The following is an 18356-nucleotide window of genomic DNA, read 5'->3' as shown; positions in this document are numbered from 1 at the left end:
CAATGGTGGGTTTTGCACGGCATAAATATAAGGTCATTAGGAAGTTATAAAAGTGTTTTGGGGAAGAACTCTGCACAGATCTCTCCCCCAAAATGTTCAGCCCATTCTATTCTTCTCAACTCAGGTTTTTCAAAAATCACTAAACTTGTGATCTTTTCCCCCAGCTCAGGTTAAGGATGTTTCTTCCCTGCTAAGTGAACACAGGCAGAAAGAAAACATTTTATTTCTCTCACCCAAATCTCGTACTCTTTTCTTCTGCTGCTCGCACCTGCCATTTTGCAACCGGCAGCATATTCTCCATGAAGATTCTCCATGGAGATTTCCTCTGCTTGCAGCTCACCCAAGCGTGATTTTGTTATAAAAAGTAGAGGAATACAGTTCATTGGGCTAGCAATCCCATGCACATGCCGTTTTTCCTTCTTTTCTGGAGAGGAATATCTGTGAAGATACAGTGACATGACACTGTGCATATTGCAGCTTCTCTGTGTTGCTAGACATCCCCCTCAAAACAAGGAAAAATGACACATGCACAGGATCGCTAGGCAAAACAAACTTTATTCATCTCACTTTTACAGCAAAAAATGTGCGGATGAGCTGCAAGCAGAAGAAATCTCCACGGGGGAATCTTCACTGAGAATCTGCTGTAGTATACAAAATGGCAGGCACCACTGTGAGACTGACAAGAGTTCCATGCAGCAGGTCGGGGGGGGGATCCATTCTGGCTGGCAATGCCTGTGTTCTCCCACTCTGTGGGAACTCTGGTGTTTTCTGCATGGTCCAAATATCCTGGGATGGGGAGGTGAAATATCCCAGTCTGCGCATGATTTTCGCACGGCTTCCGGTCCTAAATCGGGCCTGCCTCGTGAGATTTCCCTTCCCGGGGTTTTCAAAAATCGCTAAATTGGTGGTTCTTTTAAAATATCCCATGTGCTACTGTGGAAACACTGTGGGAAAAGGACCAGTTTATTTTCCCTGCCTCGCCGCCTGCTCTCCCTGCCCCTGCGCCCATCCAGGGTCTTGCTGCCTTAGACTGAAGCTATCATACTTTGGTCACATTATGAGAAGACAAGACTCACAGGACAAGACAATAATTCCAGGAAAGGTTGAAGGCAGAAGAAAAAGAGAAGGAACATGAGATGGATTGATTCTATGAAGGAAGCCACGGCCCTCAGTATGCAAGACCTGAGCAACACTGTTAATGAAAGCATGTTTTGGAAAATACTGGTCCATAGAATCACTGTGAATCAGAAATGACTTGACAGCACTTAACACACACGCACAACAAAAGGGCACCAAAGATGACTGATGGTCTTTGTTTTGGCTGGATGAATCATAGGTTGTGTGAGTCTACCATAACCTCATGAATCTGGCTGACCTATGTGTGTATTTGCTAAATTGAGATAGACAGACTGGAAGTCTTCATAGACTTCAGGCTACAATCAATATAGGGCACATTGTTGGGGGCTGTGCGGAAATTATGAGCAAGCAATCGAATCACGCATCCCATACCACTCACCTCTCATAGTAAGCTGTTACATCTGAATTAGGCAATTGGTGCAGCCAGGCACCAGCCGAAAACAGAAAAAAGAGCAAGTAAGCACAATGTATTTTATTGATTAACTGATTGACAGTATGGTGGACACCCATTGACTAGACATGCAATCATTACTAAAATGCACTTAGTGACAGTCACATGGGGAAGGTCTCTAGTTGGAATTGATGTGAGATTGCTTTCTCTTCCAAGAAACAAAACAGTATGTAAAATTGTATTCATAATTCAAATCAATGCCGGAGGAAACGAGGTCCCCCCCCCTTTTTAAGTTGATGGCAATCCCGCCTCAAAAAAGACACGATTACATTGGAATGATTTGTATTCATAGGAATAGCCAGCAGAGGAAGGAATAGAGAAAGCAACAGTCCAGTCCATTGCAATGTAGCTATTCACACAGGAATGACTTAAGTAATGATATTAATTAAAGTAATACTATTAATATTAATAGTTGTAGCAATACACCCTGTTTGAGGCATCGATATGCTTAACAGCTGAAAATTCAGCAGCGGTTCTCAATCTGATTGTTCGGGAGTTTTTTTTATCTTTCTGAAATACTCGTGACCTTTTAAATATTTTAGTTCTCTGGGCATTTGGGAAGAGTGGAAGCGGTTTGAAAAGAGAAAATCCAGTGAATTGAATCTCCTGTTGTGGGTGTTTCAGTGGATCCGAACACTTAAAGCATGACTACTTCTTGTTCTTTTAAAACGTCTTTCTGCTGGAAATCTTGCCTTGCCACCAGAAGATGTGAGGAATTGTCGTCTGGAAATCCCTTGCCACCCAAACTCCCTGCTTGTAGGATTCCCAAAGCTCTGTGGGGATGTCTCATCTCTCTCCTTCCCCCCCCCCCATAACTGACCTTTAAAAGGTCTCAACATTCCTTTCCTTTGAAGGTGTTTTTCACTACTCATCAGTCCAACTTTTGAGGCTTTTGCTTCATTTGCAAAGTCCTATTTTTCTGTTTATCAGGGACATCCCTGAAATATGTAGAGACCTCGGCAATGGGTGGATCATGCTATATGGCATTTGACATCCACACAGGGGCTGGCCAGTTCATTGTTACATTTAGTGACAAGCTGGAAACCCTTGGCACTGTGAGCTGGAATTGTGGGGGAACCAACAATTTGGAAATCCTTTCTCAAAAAAGCTTTCCCTTCCAGGATTCTCTAATCTCTCAGGACTTGAGCAGGCTGACTTCTTCTCCCCTCTTTTCTTTTAGCTGATACTCAGCTGATCCATATTGCTGCATATTGAATTTTAAATGTTTTTGGATGTTTTTAAATAATGTATTGGTCCTTACTGTACAGTGAACTGCCTAGAGCCCTTTGGGGATGAGGCGGTCTACAAAATCCAATATAATAAATAAATAATATTCCTCATGGATTGTTAGTCCTCATCAGGATATTTCTTTTGGTATGGCTTCCTTTCACAGCTTTCATCCTCCAAACAGGAACCAGCCTTTGATCCTTTTATAGGGTTCCTTTGTACGATAGTGTCAAACTAGGGATAATAGTGGGGTTTTGTTTTCTTTTTCTTTATTTCTCTCTCCCTCCCCCCTCTTGTATTTGGCATGTTTTCCTTTGCAATTCAGGGGATAATTATAGATTGCATCTGTTTTCTCTTACGTATGAAACAACGCTGCTTATTTTAGAATCAACACATAGTCGTAAAATTCTGCACGTGTTCGTAACAGGGGAGTCACATGTATGAGCACTCCTCATGTGGCCACTCTAGCAGTGTTGCTGATGTTGATCAATGGGCATAACTGACACTTGCTTCTGTTGCATCCGGTTGGATTCCATGGAGGTCCCTGTCTGCTTGTGCTGTGTGAATGTGAATGTATCCCCTCCCCCATCTTTTCCATGTGGACAGGAGATCATACGAGGTATTCTGAAACTATTTCAAAACTAAATGGAATTAAATCATTCAAACCATATGTCATGTGTTCCATTGATCCATATGAACATAAGAACATAAGAACTAGCCTGCTGGATCAGACCAGAGTCCGTCTAGTCCAGCACTCTGCTACTCGCAGTGGCCCACAAGGTGCCGTTGGGAGTTCACATGCAGGAGGTGAAAGCAATGGCCTTCTGCTGCTGCTGCCCCTCAGCACCTGGTCTGCTAAAGCATTTGCAATCTGAGATCAAAGAGGATCAAGATTGGTAGCCATAGATCGACTTCTCCTCCATAAATCTGTCCAAGCCCTTTTTAAAGCTATCCAGGTTAGTAGCCATCACCACCTCCTGTGGCAGCATATTCCAAACACCAATCACACGTTGTGTGAAGAAGTGTTTCCTTTTATTAGTCTTCCCCCCAGCATTTTCAGTGAATGCCCCCTGGTTCTAGTATTGAGAAAGAAAGAAAAATGTCTCTCTGTCAACATTTTCTACCCCATGCATAATTGTATAGACTTCAATCATATCCCCCCTCAGACATCTCCTCTCCAAACTAAAGAGTCCCAAATGCTGCAGCCTCTCCTCATAAGGAAGGTGCTCCAATCCTTCAATCATCCTCGTTGCCCCTCTCTGCACTTTTTCTATCTCTTCGATATCCTTTTTGAGATGTGGTGACCAGAACTGAACACAGTAATCCAAGTGCGGTCGCACCACAGCTTTATATAAGGGCATGACAATCCTTGCAGTTTTATTATCAATTCCTTTCCTAATTATCCCCAGCATAGAGTTTGCCTTTTTCACAGCTGCCATGCATTGAGTTGACATGCCCATGGAACTATCAACTAAGACGCCCAAATCCCTTTCCTGGTCTGTGACTGATAGCAGTGACCCCTGTAGCATGTATGTGAAGTTTGGATTTTTTGCCCCTATGTGCATCACTTTACATTTTGCTACATTGAACTGCATTTGCCATTTCTTAGCCCACTCACCTAATTTATCAAGGTCCGCTTGGAGCTCTTCGCAATCCTTTGTGGTTCTCACCACCCTACATAATTTGGTATCATCTGCAAACTTGGCCACCACGCTACCCACCCCTACTTCCAGGTCATTTATGAATAGGTTAAAGAGCACTGGTCCCAATACGGATCCTTGAGGGATACCACTCCCTACATCTCTCCATTGTGAGAACTTCCCATTTATACCCACCCTTTGTTTCCTGCATGTTGCTATTCCATCAATCATGATATTGAAGTTCTGTGCTGTTACCACAGCTGCTGTACTCCAATGGCCCAAGTGGAACCACACCAAGGATATCTTCCTTTCTGCTCATGCAGCGCTGGAACCAGTCCATGGTCTTGTGCCATGCTGTGGTTCCTATTACCCATAATAGCAATTTTAATTTAGGAGTTTGACTGTATCTCGCAATTGGTTTACCCATAGCCTTTCAGACAGCAGCATCACTATTCAGAACAGGATTTAGATATCTTATAATGAGAGGCAGTGTTGTTGTTGTTATTGTTGTTGTTGTTGTTGTTGTTGTGATAGCCAGCATGGTGGAGTGGTTGAGAATGGTGGATTCAAATCTGAAGAACTGGATTTGATTTCCCACTCCTCTAATGAGCAGTGAATTTTTATCTGGGGAGCTGGATTTGTTTCCCCACTCCTGCGCAAGAGGCCTGTTGGGTGACTTTGGGCTAGTCAAGTTCTCTCTGAACTCTCTCAGCCCCACCTCATTTGCAAGGTATCTTGGTGGGCCAGTCAGTTTGTCAGAACTCTCTCAACTCCACCTACCTCACAAGGTGTCTGTTGTGGGGAAAGGAAGGGAAGGAGTTTATAAACTGTCTTGTCACTAATTATGATTGAGGAAAGCAGGGTGTAGATCCAAACACCACCTCCTCCTCTTTCTCCTCCTTCGTTATATTATTTAAAAGTTGTTCTGAGGTTTCTTTAATGCTGTGGTCATTGGGTTGGATACAGCCAGATTCTTTAACTCAATCTCGCTTCTCCTCTTTCCTTTACTACAGCTGCCCCTGTGTCTAAAATGGCTTTCATGCAAGCACATCCCATGATCTCAGTGAAACCTTTTTGGTCATCAAAGAGAATATTTTTCAGCAGTGGAAAAGCTGGCCGGATCCAATCTATCTCTGGCCATTTCCAGATGGCCACGATTGGGGTTGGGTCGGCGTACACGACGCTGACCCAACCCCCCTGGGACTGTTTAGCAGCGGCTCAAAGTTGCCGTTTTCTGTAAACCTCGCTGGGGAAGCGAGGTCGGAAAACGGCGGCTTTGCGCCGCTCAGGAGGCGCAAGGGTGACGCGGCTGCACAGCAGCTGCACCCCCTGTGCGAACAGCTCCATGGGGATGCTGTTTTTGCCATCCCCAGGGTGCTGTTAATGGCCCATGCGGAAAGGGCCATTGTGTAGGTACGCATTGATTTTCGCTGCAACTGAGATGCTAAATGCAGGCTATTCTACTAAAGTTGTGTTTGGAATATCTTGCCAAAAACGTTCCTTGGGCATTCGTGTTAGGCCGATAGGGCTGATGTTTGAGAAAAGGATTAAATGGACATAAATTATAAATAAAGAATGCACATGCTAAAAAGTATGTGGTGAATATTTTACAACCTCTGTTCATTCTGTCAAAGAACGCAGAAGAGCTGTTCTCAAAGAGCTATTTTTTGAGTGGACATTTGGATGGTGAGGTGGCAGGACCCAGATTTATCCAGAAGTGTGACAATCTCTATCAAAGCTTAAGCAGAGATTACAATTTTCTTTACTTTGATGCTACTGTCCATTGAGCCTACGTGCCTTGAGCAAAATGTCACACTAAATACAATGAAATATGATTTTTTTTAAAAAAATGAATTGCCACCCATTAATTGCAGTTGAAGTCTTTTACATTTTATTATCTGACATATACACACAAATCTGATAATTTAGCCATGCACACAAAAGCTATTGTGAGCAGCAAAGCCCATCCAATCTCTGTATGTGCTAGAAACAACTACTCAGAGCCTTTTAACTATTCGGAAGAAGAAGAAGAAGAGTTTGGATTTATATCCCCCCTTTCTCTCCTGCAGGAGACTCAAAGGGGCTGACAATCTCCTTGCCCTTCCCCCCTCACAACAAACACCCTGTGAGGTAGGTGGGGCTGAGAGAGCTCCGAGAAGCTGTGACTAGCCCAAGGTCACCCAGCTGGCGTGTGTGGGAGTGCACAGGCTAATTTGAATTCCCCAGATAAGCCTCCACAGCTCAGGTGGCAGAGCGGGGAATCAAACCCGGTTCCTCCAGATTAAATACACAAGCTCTTAACCTCCTATGCCACTGCTGCTCCTTTCAAACTATTCTACTTGATTTCAAATTCAAATTCAAACTATTATACTTGATTTATTGTAGGAACTCATTCTCTGGATATGATAAAGTAAATATAATTTCCTAATCTAATCTAACTGATTAGGAGGGAGGAGGATATAAGACCTAAATCCTGCCGTCATGGCTGCAAGATGAAGAAAGTATGACTGCAGTCGCATAGTGCCCATGGGACGGGGGGGCGCAATGCCCTGGGTGGAGCAGTGGCGGAGGCATGGCCGGGCCATTGAGGGGGCATGGCGGGGGCATGGCAGGGGTGTTCCGGGGTGGGCTTAGGGGATGTAACTCTACTTAGGATTGTAATGACTATCAACCTTTCTTAGTTCTTATGACTGGAGATAATAGTTTGTTTTCTCGCTCTCTCTATGTGGCCTAGAAATGTGTTCTTTAACAAAGTAAAAATAAAAATCTCAGTGTGTTAGATTCTATACCAGATGGTTTTCCTTAGCATCAACTATATGTGCTATAAATTGGCATGGGGAATGAGGAAATGTGGGATAAAAATTCAGCGATGGTTATGAGATTTTGAACTCCCTCGAGTTTAGCAGGAGAGAATTCAGCATGTGTCTGTTGGCACAGATGACAGGAAGAACCTCAGTCCCCAGAGCGGTTTTTACATCCAGATCCAGGATGGGCGAATTGGCTATTTTTAAGATTCGGCAGCTTGAATTTTACTGCTTCAGTTTCCCAGTTATGATATTTTACGTAAGCAAATGCATTCTAGTCTTGCTAGTTTAATGAGTGCTAAAGTGGGAAAGAGCAAATAAACAAAGTGATGCTGAATGTCATCAGGGTAACATTTGCCAGAATGAGAAAAATGGCTTGGTGAGGCAGAGCAGTAAACAAGCAAACAGATCCCTCGATTCCAAACCCACTGACTTGGAAGTAGTGCCCAATGATTTGGAAACAGGACAACATATTTTGTAATTTACAGTTGATTGAATTGTTATTTAAATGCTGCAAAAAAGAAAAAAAGCAAAGAAAGGTGCATTGCTATCAGCCTGTGATTTTCTTGTTTACAAATTAGCCGACAAACTTATAATATGTGGTACTTATAATATCCATCCAATTAAGGAAAATATTCCACTGCTGGGTCTGTGGATGGGATTGAAAGAGCCATTTATTCTGCTTAATGAAAGCAAACAAGATATCTGTGTTGTCTTGCATGAGTGACGAAAATGATAATGCTGGGTATTAGACTCTGTGAAGGGAGAAGGTGTGACGTGACCAGTAGAAAGCTCTTGAGCATTGCCAGAATGTGCTGTGTGCAATTATCAAAATTGCTACCAGAAAACAATGATTACTATATGAGAAATTCTTTGTGGAATTATAACAACCTTATTATGAAAAGAAATATAGTGTAGAAATCAAGGAGGGAACAGAAAGAGATGAAAATGCGTGCCAGACAAATTTACAAGAACTAGCAATAAAGCCTGTTGTGTGAACAAATACAATGGGCTCTAGAAAACTGTAGCTGGAATTCTTTCAGGGTTTGCACTAACACATGCTGAAGATGTTCATATGTCGTAAACACTCCTGTTGTTCCTGTTTGTGTAACTGTTGCCAAACCTTCATTCTCCCAAGTATTTGTGACAGGCTCAGAAAGCCTCCTAACTATGGCCATTTCTGCATGGCCTCATGAGCGGAGGTGCACCAGCATAGTTGACGCTGGTGCACCCCCAAGGGCCGTTTGCCTGGAGCCTGGTGAATGGCCCCAGTGCCCCAGCAGCCATAGGGCCATGTTCGCATGGGCACACCAGCGCATATCCCTCTTACCTTGTCTCACAGTCACCGTTGCACTGGAGAGGCCAGGGGATATGCCCCTGTGGCCATGGCAACGCCTCCAGGGCCGGAGACCAGGAGGCATGTCCCTATGCCTCTCCAGAGGGACGGCGGCTGGGTACAAGGTAAGAGGGATCTGCATTGGTGTGGGGAAAACACCAGCTTCCAACTGGTGCCGTTCACTCGGCACCGAATGGAAGCTGCCATTTTCCAAAAGACTCGCTCATTGAGAGAGTCTGAAAAATGCCAGTGTGTGTTTGTGGCTCATTCCGCACATGCAGAATAATGCACTTTCAAACTGCTTTCAGTGCTCTTTGAAGCTGTGCGGAATGGCAAAATCCACTTGCAAACAGTTGTGAAAGTGGTTTGAAAACACATTATTTTGCATGTGCGGAAGGGGCCTGTGTGTGTTTGTGTGGGGGTGGGGGAACGCTGCCGCTGTTGCATTTGTGCAATCTTTCCCCTCTCAATAGCATTTTTACCAGCCTCATGCCAGTCTAAATGGCCTGTGCAGAAACGGCCTGTGCTGGGCAGGTTTTCCCACCTTTTCCATGACTGAGCTATTTCATACTTGTCTGTTCAGCCTTAGGAAATCCAGAAAGGTGAAAGGAGACTTTTTTCCCTTTTCAAGTCACTAATGAGAACTGAGGTAGGCGCAACAAACACAAGTAAAATTTATTGAAAAACTAGGCGGGATCAGGAGATAATTCAGTGGATGGAAATCAGGCAGGAATTAACTATATACAGACTTCAGTTTGGGCACAGGTACAGTTCTTAAGCAAGCTTTATAACTTTCCTCTGTTACTAAGGTGTTATGAGAGGTTTACTTTAAAAAGGTTCAGTTAGATGTTGCTGGCTAATGGATTCACAGTGATTTGGGGCTCTATCAGGCTGGTATCCTCTCACAGAGTACACATACAATCTTGACACTGCTAGCTATTCACTTCACATAAATCTCCCTCCTGATAAAACTATAGCAGAATGCTAATACTCCAGACTAAAAATCCACCTGTGTATACCATACCTGTTTTAATTGGTTTCAGAATTCTTCACCCGGAAGATATATTCCCTTCCCTTTATTTATGGCTCCTGCGGAAAGTCTCACTACTATAGCAGCTTCAGCCTTGTCCACTAAATACAACTCCCAGTTCTTCTGTCTGTGTTTAGTTTGCCTTTAGCACAAACTAAACTCAATATATTTCAAGCAGTGACAAAGGGAGAGGACACTGCACCTGGGGCATGAACTGCCTGTGCACCCCCTCCTGCCCCCAACACGCCATGCCACGCCAAGCCCCCTACATGCCTCTAATATGCCCCCGCCCCCCCCCACATGATTGCAATGGCAGCACCCTGGATGAGGCGCCCCATATGTCCCCATCGCAGCTACCCTGGATGAGGCGCCCATGGGCCTTTCCCCACTTACCTTAAGCCTCGCACTACTTGAGGAGAGTAGTGTGGGGTCCCCCGGCACTCCCCATGACAGGGGCGGCTACAGCGCAGCCACCCCAACGCTGCCGCTGTCATGCCCCCCTCAGCGCGTGGCATCCCAGGCGCTCTTCTTAAGGGCGCCTTCTGATGACCCCGCGTGGTCGTGGGGACGCCTGAGCGCGCGCCTGGTATGCCACGCGCTGAGAGCAGCGCGCGGCATAGGGGGAATGGAAAAGAGTGGGGAAAGGCCCCCAGATGTCCCCACTGCTCTGATTTCAAGTCAGATCCACTACCTGACTGAAATTCCCTCAGAGTAGATATTTAACATAATCAGCACTGAGACTTGATGTTAACTCCACAGAACCCTATTCCAAAAAGCCCACAAAACTTTCCTTCTCAGACAGATACTCCACCAATCAGAGCACAGGGTAGCTTACCCAATCAGGGTGCTTTCCCTTTCTAGGAAGCCCCCCCCCCCCATTGTGATGGCACCTTACTCCACTGACTAACTTGACCAAAGGGCTGTATGAAGAAGGAATTGTCTGATCCTAGGGATAGCTAGCCCTGATCTGGATGGCCCAGGCTAGCCTGATGTCTTCAGGTTTTAATACAAGCAGGGTCAGCCCTGGTTAGTACTTGATTGAGAGATCACCCAGAAACATCAAGGTTGCTATGCCTGGAAAACCCTGCTGGGTTGCCATGTTGGCGGCAGCTTGACTTCACTTTGCATGTGCACAGATTGCCTGCAAATCAGAAAACAAACCGAAAAGTTAAAGATGGATCCAGTAAATAAGCAAAGGTCACAATTAGCACATCATGAGCTGTAAGCTCTTGCAGAGATTTTTTTAACAATGCCATTGCAAATATCAGATGAGGATCAGATAACACCATGAGAAGGGTTTAAGTGTGTGTGCATATTTTTTTCTTTGTGTCTGGTTGTTTGCCATCACGTTTGAGATTTTTCCCGCTTTTGTGACTAGTTGTTAGGTCTTGGAACCTAGTACGAGGTCTCTTCATGGGGCTCCTACCCTATTATCACTTTCAGGGAGCATCACTTGGTCTGTGATGTAGCACTGGCAGTTATTTATAGATGTGAAAGCTTGTGTCCTGACATGTGGGGATGGGGGCGGGAGGAGTGTCTTCCCACTCTTTCTTCACATTTGGCTGGAGCAAAGAGATTTCAGATTGCAGGGCAAAAATGAGTGAGAATTGACTCAATTAAGGGTGAGACTTTAAGTGTCTAATTGAAATACAGTGTAAAATCCATTGTCACCAAACAGTTACTTCTAACACAGCTTTTCAAGACAGTTGGAATAAGTGATTCACATTGCGGAGGAAGGAGATCTGGCACCGAGCCAATACACTTTAAAACTCAGAGGTCAGGAAAGGAAGGGAGAGGATAGGTGGCCTGGGAAGCCAGTGAGAAAGATGAACAAGAATAGGCATGGTAACAAAGAGGAAGTTGGTGTACATCATCATCATCATCATCATCATCATCATCATCATCATTGACATAGCAGTCCCCGGTGACAGCAGGGTCATTGAAAAAGAACACGAGAAGGTCACTAGATGCCACGATTTGAAAATCGAGCTTCAGCGTCTATGGCACAAACCAGCTGAGGTCGTCCCAGTGGTAATCGGCACACTGGGTGCCATCCCAAAAACACTAGGGCAGCACTTGAAACATCTTCAAATTGAACAAAATTAACATCTGTCAAATTCAGAAGGCAGCCCTGCTGGGATCCGCATGAATACTACGCCGATGCATTACAACTTCCTAGGCCTCTGGGTGAGGCTCGAATTGTAATGAAGGCCAACAACCAGCTAAAGATGTGGCAGCTGTGAAATCTACATAATAATAATAATAACGATGACAACGACGACGATGATAATGATGATAATAAAGTCCTTAGACACTTGGGAAGTATCCAACATGTGATTTAATACAAAATCCAGCATAGTGATCTTGTTTGCTGTGTGTTACTGTTTTTGTATCAATAAAATCATAATCATAATCATAATAATTCCCTCATGGGCACCCCCTTGTCGTGAGGAAGGGGCTTGCATACTTCTCTCCCCATCTCTGCACAGTGCACCCATAGCTTCCCAGGCGCACTGGATGAAGGGACAGGAAGAGAAGCCCATCCCTGCACCAGAGAAGCTGTTGGTGAGGGGAAGAGAAGCCAGCAGGCTGCCCCACCACTGCTTCGAAAGAAGGGAAGGGGCCACGGCTGAAGCTTCAGCAGCACCCGCCCCGTTTCTCTTCCCTTTGGGTAGCCCGCTGTAACAGGGATTTGATGCTCAGACTCCCTTTCTGGAGTCTGCCTCACTCCAACTCTCCCCAGAGAAAAAAAATAAAGCCCCTGACAAAAAATGGAGGGAAACTCTGTGAGAGAGTTTTGGCTTTTACGCAGCCAGACACCCCCCTTTGTAAGCACACAGGAAAATAGACTGGAACTCTTTGGTAACGTGAAACAGAATTTGTAAAGTTTATTTGGCTAGAAATGCAGGCTCCTCAGTTGACTTGAGAGGTTTTAAACGCTTGTTGGTTACAGAAAGTAAAACTTATTTCTTGAGAGGTTATTCAGTCAGTTACACTAAAGTTTTCTGATTTGGTCACACGCAGGTGGCCACTATACTCCTTCCCTTAAAGAGGTTCTGGTTCTTAAGCTTTCTCATACACACAGGTTCTGATTTACTTCGGCTTTCTCTCACAGAGGTTTCAGCTTTTAGTTTTTACACACATGGACACTAGATTTTCTCTGTTCCACACCCTTTCCAGTTCACATAACCACCCAAGTCTTTAGACTTAAGTCCTGCCGATCGAGTACCGGGTCATGTTTAAAGTTCTGATTTTGACCTTTAAATCTATTTGTGGCCTTGGACCAGCATATCTACGGGACCGTCTCTCCCTATATCGCCCTGCTAGGTCCCTCCGCTCCTCGGAGGCAGACCTTCTGGTGATCCCTGGCCCCAAAGTGATCTGGCTGGCCTCTACAAGGGCCAGGGCTTTTACGGCCCTGGCCCCTACCTGGTGGAACAGGCTCCCAAGTGAGATCAGGGCCCTGCGGGACATACAGAGTTTCCGCAGGGCCTGCAAAATGGACCTGTTCCGCCAGGCATTTGGCCAGCCAGGATAACACCACACTTCTGTGATAAATATCTGGCCTCCTGTGGGTGCAAGAATGGGGAAGGGGAAACAATTTTAATCGCCGTCTGAATTTTTATAATTTATATATGGTTTTTAACTGGGATTGGGTGTGAAATGGACTTTAACTGTTTTATATAATTGATGGACACCCCCCTGAGCCCTTTGGGGAAGGGCGGTATAGAAGTTTAATTAAATAAATAAATAAATAAATAAATAAATAAATAAATAAATAAATAAATAAATAAATAAATAAATAAGACTGGAAGGACTCTGGCTCAACACTCGCCACCTTCCCTTTCAGTCCCCTGTTAAGGCCTAACTGCCCCCTTTTATGGACTGGTCTTCTCCTGACTGGGTTTTGAACCGAGGTTGGACAGACACTAGTCTGGACAGCCAAGCTGCCAAGCACCTGAGCGGCGGATTCACCTTCCACCAAGCCCAGGGCTTTCCCTCACACTCTTTCAAGCCTCCTCAGCCTGAATAGAGTAGTCTGACTACTGTCAGGACGCACAAGCAGCGACAGATCACTCTTCCTGATCTGCACTCAGCTTTCTGGAACCTTGTCCAAGAACGAACCAAGACAAAAGAACCCACAGCACTCCTGCTGCCTCCTTTTCTTCTCCCTGGCAATTTTTCTCCTGCCAATCAGGACTGAGCAAGACATAACTATTTCAGGGCAGTCTCTCCTTGGAAACCCCTTCCCAAATATGGGCATTTGTCACACCTGCCTGCTTGGAAAGGAGGGAAACGGCTGCAGCTGGAGCTCCAGCATCATCTATGCCCGTGGTGGCGAACCTTTGGCACTCCAGATGTTATGGGCTACAATTCCCATCAGCCCCTTCCAGCATGGCCAATTGGTTCACCACCACGGATCTATGCCGTTTCCCTTGCCCATGTTGTCCTTTTCGATTACATGGGCAAGCTGAGGAAGGGATCTGGTCACATGGGGGGCAATTTTGTGCCTCCCACATTATTAGATTAGTTGCCCCCAGGGACATGGGCTACCCCATGTCCCCAGACAGGTACCCATTGCTCAAGGTGGCTTACAAACTCCTTCCATTCCTCTCCCCACAACAGACAGCTTGTGAGGTGGGTGGGGCTGAGAGAGTTCTGAGAGAACTGTGACTAGCCTATGGTCACCCAGCAAGCTTCATATGTAGGAGCATGGAAACAAACCCAGTTCGCCAGATGAAAGTCTGCCACTCATGTCAAAGAGTGGAAAATCAAACCCAGTTCTTCAGATTAGAGTCCACTTGCTCTTAACTGTTATGTGTCTCAGATTCCCAGAAACATTCTAATTAAGCCATTTCTGGGGTCCCCTCCCCCTTTGCTATTTGTGGGTGTAAAGTGCAGTCAAGTTGCAGCTGATATGGCAGTCCAGTAGGGTTTTCAATGCAAGAGATGTTTAGATGTAGCATACCATTCCCTTCCTCTGCACAGTGAGCCTGGTATTCCTTAGTGGTCTCCCATACAAGTACTTCTTAGATTCTGAGATCTGATTCTGAGCTGTTATTTTTGGGATCTAAAGTAGTTGTAGTTTCTTCTAAATCAGATCATTGGTCTATGAAGGTCCATAGATTCACCAGCTAGAGATGTTTTGTAGCACCTGCTTACTACCTGATCATTTTAACTGAAGACTCAACCTGGAACTTCCTATAGGTAATTATCTGCACCAATGAGCTATAGTGTCTGATCTAGATAGCGCTCACTAGCCTGATCTTGTTCAGATCTCAGAAGTTAAAGAGAGTCAACCCTCTTTGGATGGAAGACCACCAAGGTGTACCAGGTGGCAGACACGGGCAGGCAATGGCAAGCCACCAATGAACATATCTGGCCTTGAAAAGTCAGGTGTGACTTGACAGCCCCATCAGAATTTTACATCTTTGTTTTCAGACTCGTTACGCGCGACGACGCGACGCATCGCACGCATCGCGCGACGCGACATACGCGACGACGACGACGCGACGCGACGCACGCACGCACGCACGCACGCACGCACACAGTTTTATAATTTGATGATTTGATTATTTAAATAAAATGTGAGTGATGTTTAGAACAACCAGTCCCAAGGGAAGCAAATGCACTGGAAAAGCTTAAAAAAATTAATTTGGAAATCTTAAAAAAAATTGAATTTTTTTAGCAGCTCTGCAGAGAACGTTGGCTCTTACTTGCACTTATGCATGCAGTAGACAAATTTATGTAAACTATTTCCTGAGGATGTAAAGCATTTATGACACTTTTTTTAGCTTAACGGCACTATGTAAGATCGCACCAATTAATACATTCTAAAGGCAGAACAGTATGTTAATACAGAAATGCATGTCTATGATGTTGGGTAGCTGCAGCTGCTATAGGTGAAATTATGCTGAGAAAGCAATGAATGGGAGAAATGAATGTGGAGCCAATTCAGATTTCCGGAGATGATGCTCCAAAATTGTCTGCGGAAGAAAGAAATGCTACTGCAAGGTGGGGTGGGGAGGAATTCACTGAAATAAAAGTTTGCAAAATATCAGAGACAGATATAAAAACACAACCACATCTTTACAGCTGATCATTTTGGGAACCAAAATTGCTAAGTGAAACAGATGTCTTTTCCTTTCTCAGCTTGGCTGACATAAATCGCAGTTGCCCATTAGCCAAAAAACAGCATGTGAGGAGTTTACACTTTAAAAAGAAAATGAGAACTTCATTGTTTTATATGGGATTTATTTTTGTTGTCTTTTTAAAAAAGTGAAGTACTGAGAAAAGTACCAGTAGTTACTTTTTTTATTTGTGACACTGTGGAAGTTTTACGATAGTAAGTAGTGAACTACCGTCATAATCACAGGAATTCAATATTATCAACACTTTACTGTTGAACTTTCCAATAGCAAGTATGGGCCAAACATATTTTTTGGCCCAATGGTTGCTCTGACCACACTTGTTTTCCCTGCAGTCACACAGCACCTGCATGGATGTCATTATAAAGTTCAGAGGAGGACCTTTTCGGCTCAGGACTGTGTGGTTGTGCTCCTCTCCCTCCATGCAGTTTTCCAGAGCTGAAGTGGCCCCAAGAGGGACTTATTTACATAAGAGCAGCCTGACCAGACATCCCGTTTTTGGTGGGACAGTCCCGCCTTCAAACAAAAAGTTATTTCAATTGTCCCGATTTTTGGGAGGCTGCTGCACTGCCTTCTGGGGCGCAAGGCAGTGCGGCAGCCTCCCGCACACGTGGCCACAGGAGCACGGCCTTCTGAGGCTTGCCATTTTCGGCAGGAAATGGCAACCCCCAGAAGGCCGTGCGCTCCTGCAACTGCACATGCACACGGCCGCCTACCCCCATCCCGGTTCACAAAGGTGACTATCTGGTCACCTTACATAAGAGCAGCACATGGAGTTTTCCAAATCAAAGTTATGTAAATAATTATCTGCTGATGATGTTTCTGCTTTTGAAAATGATTTGAGGAGGGGCAGGCAGGAGGCTGTTCTCCATCGATGCCACAGTTCCAAGCTGAAAAGGGTCCCCTCTTTAACATGGCATTCCCAGATCCAGCTTTCTGAAAAAAAAATGCACTGTAATTTGATCCTTCTTTTACTTGTTCTGGACAAGGCTTGTTTATTTTAATGCAGAACATGGATGAAATTTGATGTCAAATGTTGAGACAAAGAGGCTGATGGCCTTACAACCTAATTTGACTGGTCTGTTCAGATGAGCATCAAGTTGTCTTAGTAAAGGGTGATCACTACTGCACAGAGGATTATCAGCTGCCCTCTCCCCTCCTTGGAAGAACTCTATAATTCCCGAAGCCTAAAGAAAGCCCAAAATATTCTGAGACCCGTCTCATCCAGCACACTCTCTTTTTGAACTGTTACCATCTGGCAGACGATACAGGTCTATCAAAACTAGGGCAAAGAGGCTTAGATACAGCTTCTACTCTAGAGCTGTGGCTTTGCTGAACTCCGTGGCTGTGGTTGATGTGTTTGGGGCTGTGTTTGGGGCTGGGTGGAGAAAGGGGAAAGTGAGGATGGGGTATGAGTCTGAAATTGTGTGCATCGAGGAATGCTGCGGTAAATTTCGTTGTGTGTGCACAATTACAATAAAATGCTTATGCTTATGCTTAAAGAAAGATTAAAAGGTGTATTGTTTGGGCAGAGAACGATCTGAATAGAGACCAGAACTCATGCTCTCAAGGTGTCCCAAGAATCAAAAGATGGTTTAGGCAATTGTAAAAAGTCTGACATCACAGTGGAGACCAGTACAATTGCATATGACCAATACCTGTTAATTAAGCTGACCCTAACCAATTAAAAAGAATTTCACCACAGGCTTTGCCTTCTCCTGCTTGGGATGTAGCACCTGGAGAGGAGGGAGGGAAAACAAACTCTAATGCAGAAGGGAAAAACTATACAATGAAGGGAACAGTCTTACAGTCTCTAGCAACACAACACAAATCACCTGAAATGTTTGCAAAATGTTCTCAATCTCCAGCCCCTACACCACAATTTTTTTTCTGCACTCACCCCTCGAAACTATTCATGACCCCCATTGTATGTTTTCCCCTTTTTTGACTTATTTGTTGAATCAATGCTTCAGTGATTCCCAGCTTCATGCCACAGTTCTCGATACCTCATATAATTGATGCTCCGAAGTTCACTCCCCACCCCAAAAATTACGATGATAAACAGGCAAGGGCGAATGGAGTGAGACCAGTGATGTAATAAAATGGTGCCAAGGAGGGAGTTCAGGGAGTACACAGAGGTGTAGACATCATAGTAAATCAATTGCATAGAAAGTGAAGTTATTTTGAAAGCATTTCAAGCCAAAGAACCTTTTTAAAAAGGTAATTCATTTCAAACGTTTGGAAATAAAACATTTTCAGGATGTGTCCGTGTGGAAGGGAACTCCATGGCGGAATGTAGAGCTCCAATGTGGAACTCCATGGCGGAAATTTTTTTGTTCCTGCCTCAAGACATTTTTTAAAAGTTTGTGCGGAAAGGGCCATAATCTCTCACCAAAGCTCAATGTCCTCAGAAGGAATTTTCCACTAGCATTTAAACGTTCCACACATTTGCTCAAAATGCTTACATTAGCTCAACATTCAGGAAGTGAAGGTTAACTGAAAACAAGCCCTGTTGTAAAAGGTGAATGGAAACCTATATCTGTATGTCAATCATGTCTAAATTTGATTTTTTCCCATGTCAC

The 18356-nt window shown here is 44.5% G+C and overlaps 1 protein-coding gene across 2 annotated transcripts in view; it reads left to right on the top strand.

Annotated features, from left to right (window-relative positions):
• Positions 1 to 18356, top strand: part of CDH10 (cadherin 10) — a 202379-nt gene that overhangs the window by 83676 nt on the left and 100347 nt on the right. The window lies entirely within an intron of this gene.

The sequence above is a fragment of the Sphaerodactylus townsendi genome, linkage group LG09, assembly GCF_021028975.2.
Source record: "Sphaerodactylus townsendi isolate TG3544 linkage group LG09, MPM_Stown_v2.3, whole genome shotgun sequence".
NCBI classification, from domain to species: domain Eukaryota; kingdom Metazoa; phylum Chordata; class Lepidosauria; order Squamata; family Sphaerodactylidae; genus Sphaerodactylus; species Sphaerodactylus townsendi.
Note: the sequence above shows the minus strand (reverse complement) of the source record. Positions and strands in the feature narration are given on the sequence as shown.